Below are 11,850 nucleotides of genomic sequence, written 5' to 3' on the forward strand. Positions count from 1 at the left end.
TATTTAATAAATTGATTTTGAGGTTGTCATAAATCCTGAATTACAAATTAAATTGATGATAAATTTGATGATACTTTTTAATTTGTATACGCGTACATTAATCAAAATTTATCTTTTTTATATAATCAATATGCAAAATCGGACATATATGCATTGACTCCGAGATATTAATCTCTTGAAATATTCCCATTGGAATAACGGTATAAATTTCAGAATCAGTTATTTCGATATAGCAATTACTTAAACCGATTTTACATACTTTGAAATTCAATATTTCGCATAGTTCTATTTCGCGCGGAGTTAATAAAAAATATATTGATAATACATAGAGAATATTGTATTTGAGTAAAATTTCTTAAAATATGTCTCACTTATTTTAAAAACTAATTATAACTTACTTAAGTATTAACATCTTGGATATTGATTCTTAGCATAAGAAATTTTTGTTTGAAAATTCGCAGAAAATAAAATACAACAAAAATTGAAAGAAACATTATGCGTTGTAACATAAAGAAAAGCTAAAAACCGATGAAAAAGTTTTATTTTACTCTCGCTATTTTTATGGAAAGCTTTTACATTAACTACCATATAGTTAAGTCTTTTTAGAATTCCTTTTAAACAATCCACCTCTCTATATTATTCATTTACTGAGCGATGTAAATTTAATTTTTGTATTATGTTTTTTTTACAAGAACAGATCTTTACCCGACGATCTTAATCGAGTATCCTTAAATAATCTTTTTAATATTTGAATCTCTCGAAACAGAGCAGAATCTGGAAAGAGTTTATCGTTAAACTTAAATTTTAAATTGTCGATCAACTAGGTCGCCGAAAACATTTTCTCGCTTTGACACTACTTTGTTTAAAAAAATTACAAACTTTCCATTACGCAGAAGATCGCATTTCTGCCGTTCTACGAACCTTACTTTGAATGGTATTTTTACCGGAAGAGAGAGAACCTTCAATTTGTCATACAGGATGTGCCCAACAGAGCGTTCTCGTCTCGTCGAAATACTTCACTATGCCATCAATGAAACTGGGTTAGGAATTTGCGAGTACCTAGAAGAATACTACGAACGTACTTGATGTATACATACCCGCTGGCAGTGGCCAAAGGGTCAACAGTTAAGATAGGCGAAGTCGATTATCGCTGACGCCCTCGTGGCACGTGGGAAATCGATACCTAATTATCGTTCGGTATTCTACGCGCGAGCTGCCGCGGGAATTTCCTTCGCCGTAGTAAACTCGACCTGTCCTGCGCCGCGCCGCCTCTATGCGCTCCCGAGGGATTACAGGGCGAACTGGTTCACAAAGTTAAGCACAAAGTAAAGGATACGTGGCGCTCGGTATTTACGTAAGCAACGAAATTTACGGATCGAGGAGAAAGGGATCGCGCAGAAAGGGAGCATTGTGTACCTGAAGGATTTACCCTCGCACGCATTTGCACCCAAATCTGTTTCAAGTAACAATTTAAGAAGATACATACGAAAGAGCCGGAGAAAGCGATTTTTTTTTTAAAAAAGTTTTTTCTTGACTGCTGTCTCTTTAAAATCTTTCATTTCTCGTGCGAATATAATTAAATTTTTACGGTCAGTACCTACTTATTTCTTTCCAACGTTATGAAAGAGATCGACGTTGTAAACAAGGAAAAAATTTTTATATATAAATTCTTGTGTGCGAAAAGAATTTAGATATTTAGATTCCAGGAATTTTTCACAAATGTCTAACATTATTGGCGAGTAATCTCTTACGTAATATTTGTCGAGATGGAAGATATTTTTCTGTTTTGTGTATAACATCATAATAACTTATTTGATGTGAATACAAAATTAAGGCATCCTATGAAAAAGTCTTGTGTCACTTTATATCTTCCGTAATTATCTCGCGTTAAAGCTCCTGGTCATCTCACTATTGTGTCAGATTATAACGTTAGATATGAAAAAATACATAATAAAAATTCTTACAAAATATATAAAATACAGATATTTTTCAATAAAGTAATATTTTTGATCGGTAGAAGAGACTTATAAAATATACTGAAATCTCTCTTTTTATTTTGAGAAGGAATTAAAAATATTTACTTTTAATTTTTTATATATATATTTATTATTAATTTGACAGTTTTATAGCTATAAATATAACTTATTTCATTTTCGGCATAAAATTTATATGGTTATTTATTGATTAATTATTGATAACGAAATAAAAGAATTTTCGATATATTTTACAAGTCTGTTTTATTGATTGCAAGTGTTGTTTTATTAAAAAATATTTCCATTTTGTGTTTTGCAAGAATTTTTATGCATTTTTTTCACTTCTGACGTCACAATCTGAAATAGCAATAGTAGTGACCAGAAGCTTTCTCAAGCAAAGAAGTTACAAAAATGTTAAATGAAAATTAATCTTAAATCTTAATCTCGTTAAAATCAATCTTAAATAATTGAAAAATTTTAGTAATTATTTCGAAACCACTTTGATGTCATTTTAATTTCATGGTGACTTCTGTTCTGTTTGGGATTTCTCAGATGATAAATTTATTTCATCAGTCCGAGTGACGAAATTGAATGATGTAAAATGCATCAATCTCTTAAATCCACAGCGTGCTCGCGTTTTTCCATCCCTAAGCTCCTAAAAGAAACTTGTTCGTGTCGTTATTTACAAATACACTTTCGAAACGATTATCGGTCCAACCTCCCCTTTTCGGGACACCACAGTTATCCTTTTTCTTCTTCGCCGCCGCGAGACGGAGTCCGATGGACATTAGGACTTCACCCAACTCCCATCATTTCTGCTGAAACTGCACAAGTTCCGCGCCCTCTCCGACCGACCTCGGCAAGGAAAATTTCACATCCGGAACATCTGCCGCTGCTTTGCCTGACCGCCGTTGCAATTAACTTTTAAGGCTGGTACCGCCTGCCCAACATGGGCGATGGAAGGCCACAAGGCGTTTCGTGCGCTGTTCCTCTTCGCATTCTTTGTTAATAATTCAGTAAACAAAATTAAACAAAATTTAAGATATTGTAATGTTTAGTTTCTAAAAAGGGGTTGAATTTCGAGAGTAAATCTCTCAAGCTAAAATGAAAGAAAAAAAAAAAAAGATTGTTATTGAAACGAGAATTCAGAAAGAAAAAAGTTCCAAAAAATTATCGTACATTGTTAGAATAACGCGGATCGATACTGTGAAGCAATCAATGCTGTGGCTATTACGAAGCTTCCGTGCTTCCGAACAAAAGTTTTGAAAAGACGGTAGCGTCAACGTGCGAGTATTGGATTACAAAGAGCGGATGCAAAAAGATTGAAAAATAACCGCGAAAAAAAGCTAAGGAGAAAACTCACTGTGTAACTCTACGTTGGAAGATAAAAGTTAACCGGTATCCACCGCGCGTAGTTGTTATTCTATCCCCGGAAATAAAAAAAAAAAAAAAAAATAACTCGCCGTCCCGGTGTGCTTGTTTCTAAAAGCGAGGGATACTTCACAATGGCCCATTGAGACCGGTAGTTCTTCAAGGATTCCTTCGTGAGTTTTACGCGCCATTTAATCGAAAGGGTTAGAAATAAATTGGTACAATGGGGTACAATGTAAGGGCACGTTTTCATCATTGAGAAAATCTGAACCACAATTGCCGCGGGATCAATTATTATATAAATAATAGTCTTCTCTGTCATTGTCTAAACTATAACTTTTTTTTTATCAATTAATGATCACTATTTTTTTAATGGACGTACTTGCAATTAATTAAAATTAGATTCTATAATTTTTTAATTAAAATATATTTGATATCTAAAGAAAAATCAAAAATAAATTAAGGAACTAGAAAAGAATGAACTAAAGGAATAAATTATATTACTGTTAATATTTTTATACTTTTGAAAAATAACTTGTGAGATATTTCTAAATCTCAACGAAAAATTTTTACTCTACAATTTCTTCGATAAACACTTGGTCCGTAGGGCACTCTATGGAAGCGCAATCTCGTAAAAGAAAAAAATATCACAAATGAATCCATAGCTCAAGGGTTAAAGCGCTGGTCTTGTAAACCGGGGGTTGCAGACCGCAAATCTCTCTAGGGGGCAAAACTTTTTCAACTCCCTTCCCTTCTCCGCGCTTTTTTCGCGCCCTTCGCAATGCCGTCGACGTTAATTCCACGAGTTACTTACTTAACCCTCGGAGGAACGTTTGCCTTATTGACAAAAATTTCAAGAAAGTCGTGAGCTGAGTACTATTTCGTGAGCTTCACGAAACTTCCTGTCGAACTGCTTGAGTCCATTTCGTCGCTCAACTGATGATAATTTTTTTTTCTTTGAATGTACGAAGCTAAGCAAAATAGATCAACTTCGTGTGATTACAACATTTGAAATATCATACAGAAAGAATAATAAATATCATGTTGTATGAAAACAAAATTTTAATTTGTTAACTTTTTATAAAAATATATGACGTGAAATTATGTAGGGTATGCATAAGCCACAAATTATAAAAATTACATGAGAAAAACAATGGTCTAAATTATTTGAATATTTGGAGATCGCAGCGAGAGAAAAATTTACATTTAATAAATAATAAATACAATAAATTATTCTTCCAAACTAATGCATACAATAATCCTTTTAAAGTACCATATTCAATCGAATCATATTCAATCAGAGATGACAAAGCTATTATTTGCAATCTTCAATGTATAAATATTGGAAGATTAAAAATCTGGTAATATATGGTATGTACATATATAACAAAAGATTACCGAAAAATAAATATAAGTAAATAATATATTCTTTCTTTTCGTTTTGTACATTACGAACGACATCACGAGTCTCTTTCAATAATTAAAATATTTAGTATTTTATATATAAACATATAAAAAAAGTATCCAAAACATGTTTCATATATTAATGTCCTTTTTCAATCGTTTCATGTAAGAAAGAGAAATCCTGTTTTTCAAATTAATGAAGGCAGGTTTGCTCCGTCTTCGAGTTCAGCAATGTAATTAGAATGCAATTTAGCCTAACGTCTCGTTTTCGCACATTACATTCCCGAATTCGACAAATTGAAGTGCGGAAATGAAGTACGCCGGTCTCGGTCATTAAACTGTGTCGCGACGAGTTAACAGCTAGGTGAACAAGATGTCGTTCGACGTTTATTCCTTGATTATGGACGATATCGCATATATCGAAACTGGCTGCAATTTCCTGTCGCGTATCAGTAACAACGCTGCGCAAAAGCCTTTATATTCCTCGGCAAACTAGGTCAAGAAGGCAAACGCATCCTCGCACTACCACATTACGTTACTTCGTATCAAAGTAACCTAAAATAGAACTTCATCCCCCAATTCGGTATTTGTATCCTTCAGTACAGGATGTCTCGAAGGATGTGAACTAGAAATAAGTAAAATTAATTGCAAGAAAAACCTGGAAGTAAAATTTTCTATAGGAAAATCTAATTGTTTATTTCCTTTTTTTCAACCGAATGTTATTAATTGTATTAGTTATTTAAAGTGATAAAAAATATTGCTATAATATACATATTTTGGCAGTAACACTTGCTTCCTGTATTTGTTTTTTCACAATGAAAAGTTAAATTGTTATTTTCTGAATTTTTTTATTTTAAATTTTTATAAAATACGTTACGTAGATGATATATTACATTTTTTATGTAATATAAAATATAATTTTAATAATATCGTTAAAATATTACCAAAAATACATATGAAAGAAAAAAATAGTCTATTTAACATAAAATTCTCATCGTAAAATTGTTAAAAAAATGAACAGATAACAGTAAATGGAAATTATTAAATTTCCATTTATTTTTCACTGTTTAATCATTATTATGCGCATATATCTGCCAAGATATTTTGAATTTTTACTACTAACCCAACATTTGTTTAACAGTTTAAATTGCAATTTAATTTCCAAAATAAAATCGAATAAAACACACAATAAATTACTGTTACATACAAGAAGAGCAGAAAAAAATTGCCTTTGCCGTTGCTTACCGTGAAAATTCAACTTTTCTATTTTTCTTGTATTTATTGCACGCATGTACGTCGTAAATATATCGTCGGCAGAATTATTTAACGACCATTTTTGAGGAACATAGCAGGGAGAGTTGGACGACGTCAATGAAAGAGGAAAAATGCCGTCGGATATGTAGGGCCGTGCCTCGGGAAACCAAATGTTTGCGGACAAATCGTCGTCGTTTTCGACGAAGAAAATCAACAAACGTTCAGCCCTAATGCATCGTCCGGAATGAAAATCGTTCCGCACACGCGGACTCTCTCGATCCTGATCCACAGGATTTTGAATCTTCTGTTTCTCGTGGTTGAATGGCAAGCCGGGAAAACTGTATGCGGCATAGAAAAACTCGATCGTTTTTATTGAATTGCGGAATTTCACCAAGTTTTATGTTTCGAGATTCAGACCGCGGGATTTAGTAACGTGAGTTTGTCTTGCAAAATGCGAAGCCATCGTGAGAACACCTTTTCCAAATAAGATAAAGAAAAAGAAAAAAAATCCAATCAAATTTGATACATAAAAAGTTAAATATTTTTTTCTCTTTTACATCAGATTTCTATATATGTGATCTTCAAATTTTTGATATAAAGATTTAAACATTAATTATGAACGGAATTAAATTTTCTATGCGGCATTAAATAGAACACTCTTCACTTTGATTTAAAATGTGATACGGAAATTGATGTACAAGGTCAATACGAAGATTACAAGAACTCAGCGAATTAATTACCTGTAGTTAGCTAGTCTAAGATTACGAAGTATTGTAAAACGCAATATGTGTACAAAATTGTAAAAACATATTTTAAAATGTGAACAACATTCTGAAGACTTACTTTAAAATATTTTTGTTTATAAGGAAGATGTATATATAGATCTAATTTGAGAAAAAAAAATATTTTATCAAAATTTTTTGTATTATTTTATAATTTTTTTATATAAAAAAAAAGTTATTTTTTACCATGTTCTCTTTCTTCTCTTTTTTTCTCTTTTTCCTATTATTTTGTTTCATTAATTTAATATTTATTACGTTTTGTTACAATTATATTATATTATTTAGTACTTTTCATTTAAAAAGTGTAATTAAAATAAATATAATTGTACAAAAAAAATGTAATATGATTTCAGATATTTCATTGGAAGATTTAAAATATTAATATTTTCATGCGCGACAAATCCGACGGTACTCAGAGGTATCGTGCGGTTTATTCAGATTATTCAATCTACTCGGGAACAGAGAAAAGGATCGAGAACTGTTACTGTGCAGTTACCTTTGTCTAGGACTTCTTCTCTTTATCCTCGATTTGCATTCTGCGACTGTATATTTACATTCTGCGTTAAGATATTCTGCAACTTCGTATTTAAAATTAAAGTGGAACACCAACGAACTGCTTGCTTCACGCTAATTAAATGTTAACAAAACATGAACATATCTTAAATGCTGCAAACTTTTTTTTGCAAATCAGGCAAAATATCGTCGAGTTTAAGCTCGTATTACTTTTGTAATGTTACATTGCTCACGTTACACGTGATTTTTTTCAATGTATAATAAATTTTTATTATGTTATTGTTAGATCAAACGCATCCTCTCCTCTTCTTTTAAATCAATAAAATGTGATTTTCTAAAAAACTTTAATTAAATGTAGTACTTAAAATTTTTAATTTATCACTACGGTACATTGACATCAGAAATATAACGTGATTTATTTTCTTGCAATATACATCGAAATAAATAACTTTTTCACATGCTGCGTTCATACATGACTTGTGCACTTTCTCTTTTCGATTCATGAACATTAGATAGCTATAAATCTTAATCATCTGTCATAAGATTCATTTTTGTGTAGAACATGTGTAGATTAAATTATACGACCATTTTTATTACTGGAAGAGAATCGTAGACGGAGACTTCGGTATATTTTATTCGATCGAGCACGAATAGCTGCAGCGCGTGTGAAATGAGATAATTTATTTCAATATGTGATGTATATTGGAAAAAGATTCATGTAATTTCCTGACGTTCAATATATAACTGTAGTAAAGAGAGCCGGAAACATTTCGATATGTGTTTAATAATATATTTTCACGTACTCATTTCGAGTTTTTGCTCAAAGCATAAAATCTTCAAAAAATTATAAAGTAACCATAGACTCTATATGGCTTAATATACTCGCTTGTGGATAATTACTCGGTAAATTCAACAAACACTAGTAAGTCGTATAGGCCATCTGTCCGACTCAGCAAAAATTAGAAAAAAATCGTAAAGCTTTAGACTATATAAAATTCAGACCTTACATAATATTATCATATCTAATGAATTCGAAAAATTCGGAAAGACGACAGTTTTGCTGAAGTAGTAAATTTAATTATAGATACAGATCTAAAAATAATTTTGTTGTGTCAGTAAAATAATTATGTAGGACGTTTCAAACTAGGGTTGCCAAAATGTCAAAATTTTTTGTAGCATTGTTTATCATGATTATTTTGGTGATTTAACCAAATTATTATCAAAACTGTCCGACTATCTGAAATTTTTAAATGCTTCAGCAAAATCATTCTTTCCGTGCATATTTGTCAAAATTTATACAGTTAGAATAAAAGAACTTGCAAATTTTTTATGCCGCATATTTTCTCGTAAAAAAAAAGCCGGACGTAGTCCATCACAGAACGTTTCCATTTCGTCTTACGGTGAATAAATTCTGTCGTCGATACCGGCGTGGATATCCGGTATTGCATCGGTATCACCCGGTACACACTTGGCAGGCTTATGGGCTTTTCAATTTCGTTCCTCGCCGAGTGGGTTCCATACGGTGACGCGCGATAGCTATTGCGGGAGCTCTACGTGCACACCCGTTGAAATTTTTCCGAGACGGCGTTTCAGAGGCCATTATGGCATTCCCATCTCTTGAATGATATCCTGGACGAAAGCGCAATGGCGCGAGAAGATGGCTAACGCTATCCATGAGGAATGGAAAAATAATTGGCCGGATGCATACGTCAGTCCGGTTGCATTTCGAGAATATATCACGGAGATCGAGAGAATGTACCACATCGTACATTTCACGCAGTTTATTCCGTCTTTAGTTTATTTGCGGTCAATTTTGTTATATATATTAGGTCATTTAAAAAGTATCCGCGGTTTTTTGTTCAATTTTTGAATGAAAAAACCGCGGATACTTTTTAAATGATCCAATAAAAATTCCAAAATCTTTTAATTAAATTAATATTATTATCTTCAGATTGTTATTATAATTTTACAATTACGAATAATAGGTATTGCGTCACGTTTTACGGTATTTTTTATTCCGTGGCATAAAAACTGATTAATAAAGAAGATTGGAAGACTTTTAGCGGTTTCTCGAGTATGAAAAGAATTTTTCATCTACGAATGAAAAAAGTTTCCGTCGCAAATTTACGCAACGATCTCACGTAAGTTTCACTAAAACATAATCATGTTGTATTACCGTTTATTGAGTCTTGACCGGAAAGCACTCAAGGCACTCAATAATCACAATGGCTCAATGCTAAATTGAGAAAGTTCTGGAAAGTTTAATATCCCATATACTCCGCAGGGCCAGTCAACAATAATTCTCGTTACATCTACAGGATGTATCAAAACTCACTTATTTTCTCTAAATCATAAATGCATCCGGTGAACTCACAGTCGCAGTTTTTCTTAGCAGTTTAATTAATTGTAACTTTCTGATGTGTTATATAAACATGAAATATCGTGATATTTATATATATATATATATATATATATATATATATATATGACTCTATTAAGAACTATTAAAACTCACTCAATTTAAATTCATTTTGATTTTAAATAATAACATTCCATCACCTATTATATTTAAAATTTAACTAGCTTGTTAATTTTTATTGTTAACTAATTGCAAAATCGGAAATCTTATAATATTTTCATTAAAGAATAATAAACTCTCCAAATTAATCAAAGGACTTTATAAAGGAATTTGTAATTGAAAAAGAGATATAACAATTTCTGGTACACTCTGTATATTATGTATACTAAAACACTAAGACACAAATGATGTAATCCGGAGAAGGGTACGGGAGCAAAGTTTCTTAATAAACGTTGACGTCGACACCGCGTGGCAATTCCTTAAGTCGATACAGAAACTTGCTCTTATGAACTGACTAACGGATTAGAAACGAATCCCCGCTTTAATTAAGCTCCGCAGAAATACGTTAAGGGAATCCTAAAACCATCTGTATTACCGACTAAATTGTAATTTTATAACAATTACTTTTTTCCTCTTTAATAAACTCGACTATCCTCTTCCAGGATAAAAGTATACGCATTAATATGTGTTTGTAAAGTGGAGTTTATGCCGGGAACGACAAAAAATTTGTCTTAAAATTTCAAATTTTGAAATTTTTTTTATCATTCTCGATATAAATTCTACCTCACAGACACGTATTAATGCGTATATTTTAACCCTGGAAAAGGATTTTCGAATCTGTAAAAGAGGAAGAAATAATTGTTTAGTAAAGAAGTAATTTAATCGGTAATACAGACGGCTTTAGAATCCTCTTAAGCATGTTAAAAATAGATTCTATTTATGTTAAAAAAAACTTTGAATTTTATTAGCGATCTTCTAATATTGAAAGAAGGGACGTCATTCATTCTTTTTTATAGACGCCTTTGTTATAAAAATAGGAAGCTTAATTAAAACTACATTTCTGACGTCAATAAACGTATTAGCAAATTCGATATAAAAAAGATGCACATTATTAATATAATATACGTAATATATCAATAATAATAATTACTTTTACAAGAGTTCTGATATAACTATAAAACAATCTCCTTTGCTTTGATGCATACAAAAGCGAATAATCGAATGAGTCATTATATCGTGATATCAACTTAGTGCACTGTCATTAATGGTTTAACGTCATATTATTATCTTTTTAAATAAACATTTCCGGACACGTGCTTACACAATCTTCTCTTACGGTTTTTTTTTTTTTTTTTTTTAATGGAATCAAAGTATTGCACATACTGTAGAATTATATTTATACATATATATATGTGCGAATATATGCATGTGTATATTATATGATAAAATTAATCTGTATTTTTATATATATTTAATTTATATGTGATATAAAAATGAATACTATTGCAAATAGCTTATCAGTTAATATATTATGCAGAAATATTATAAAAAAAAAATTTGCCCCCAGAGAGATTTGAACTCTCGACCCCTGGTTTACAAGACCAGTGCTCTAACCCCTGAGCTATGGAGGCTTTCGATTGACACCTCTTTTAATATACTTAAAGGTAACATGACGTAAATTGTATTTAATACATTAAACAGAAATATTATTTTAATTGTAGCAAAATTCTCCCTTTTTTATTTAACAAAATATTATTAATTTAAGAAAATATGAAAGATTTTTGTGCAATAAAAAGAAAAATGTAAAAAAGGATCCTCAAATACGTTAATTAGTATATTTAAATATAAAAATACTTTTATAATATTAAATTTAAATTGTTCATTTTTTAATTTTTTTGATAATTTTGTTGATAAACAAAGACGTCTACGTATTGTATTAAAATAAAATTAATATTCCTTTTCCATGTTGTTTATATTAGAAAGATATTAAGAGTTTGTTTTAAAAGGATTCCGAAAATTTAAACAAAAAAGAATTTGTTCTAGTAAAATACCAGATTGCTGTGTTGCAACGAATAAAATTGTTTATTTAAGAAAATCATGTCGTAGGATTTCTACTTTACAATGCAGAAACACTACTCCACTTTTACTAGTTAAAAAAGAATTCGCTAATATATTCTCAGTACCTTTGAATCTT

The 11,850-nt window shown here is 31.0% G+C and overlaps 1 non-coding gene across 1 annotated transcript; it reads right to left on the minus strand.

The window, feature by feature from the left end:
- Window positions 1–11,214: 11,214 nt before the first annotated feature.
- TRNAT-UGU (transfer RNA threonine (anticodon UGU)) lies at window positions 11,215–11,287 on the minus strand. The gene has a single exon. It is a non-coding gene; the product is annotated as a tRNA-Thr (tRNA).
- Between the last annotated feature and the right edge of the window lie 563 nt (window positions 11,288–11,850).

Source organism: Acromyrmex echinatior, chromosome 3, assembly GCF_024713525.1.
Source record: "Acromyrmex echinatior isolate Ae372 chromosome 3, ASM2471352v2, whole genome shotgun sequence".
NCBI lineage: Eukaryota > Metazoa > Arthropoda > Insecta > Hymenoptera > Formicidae > Acromyrmex > Acromyrmex echinatior.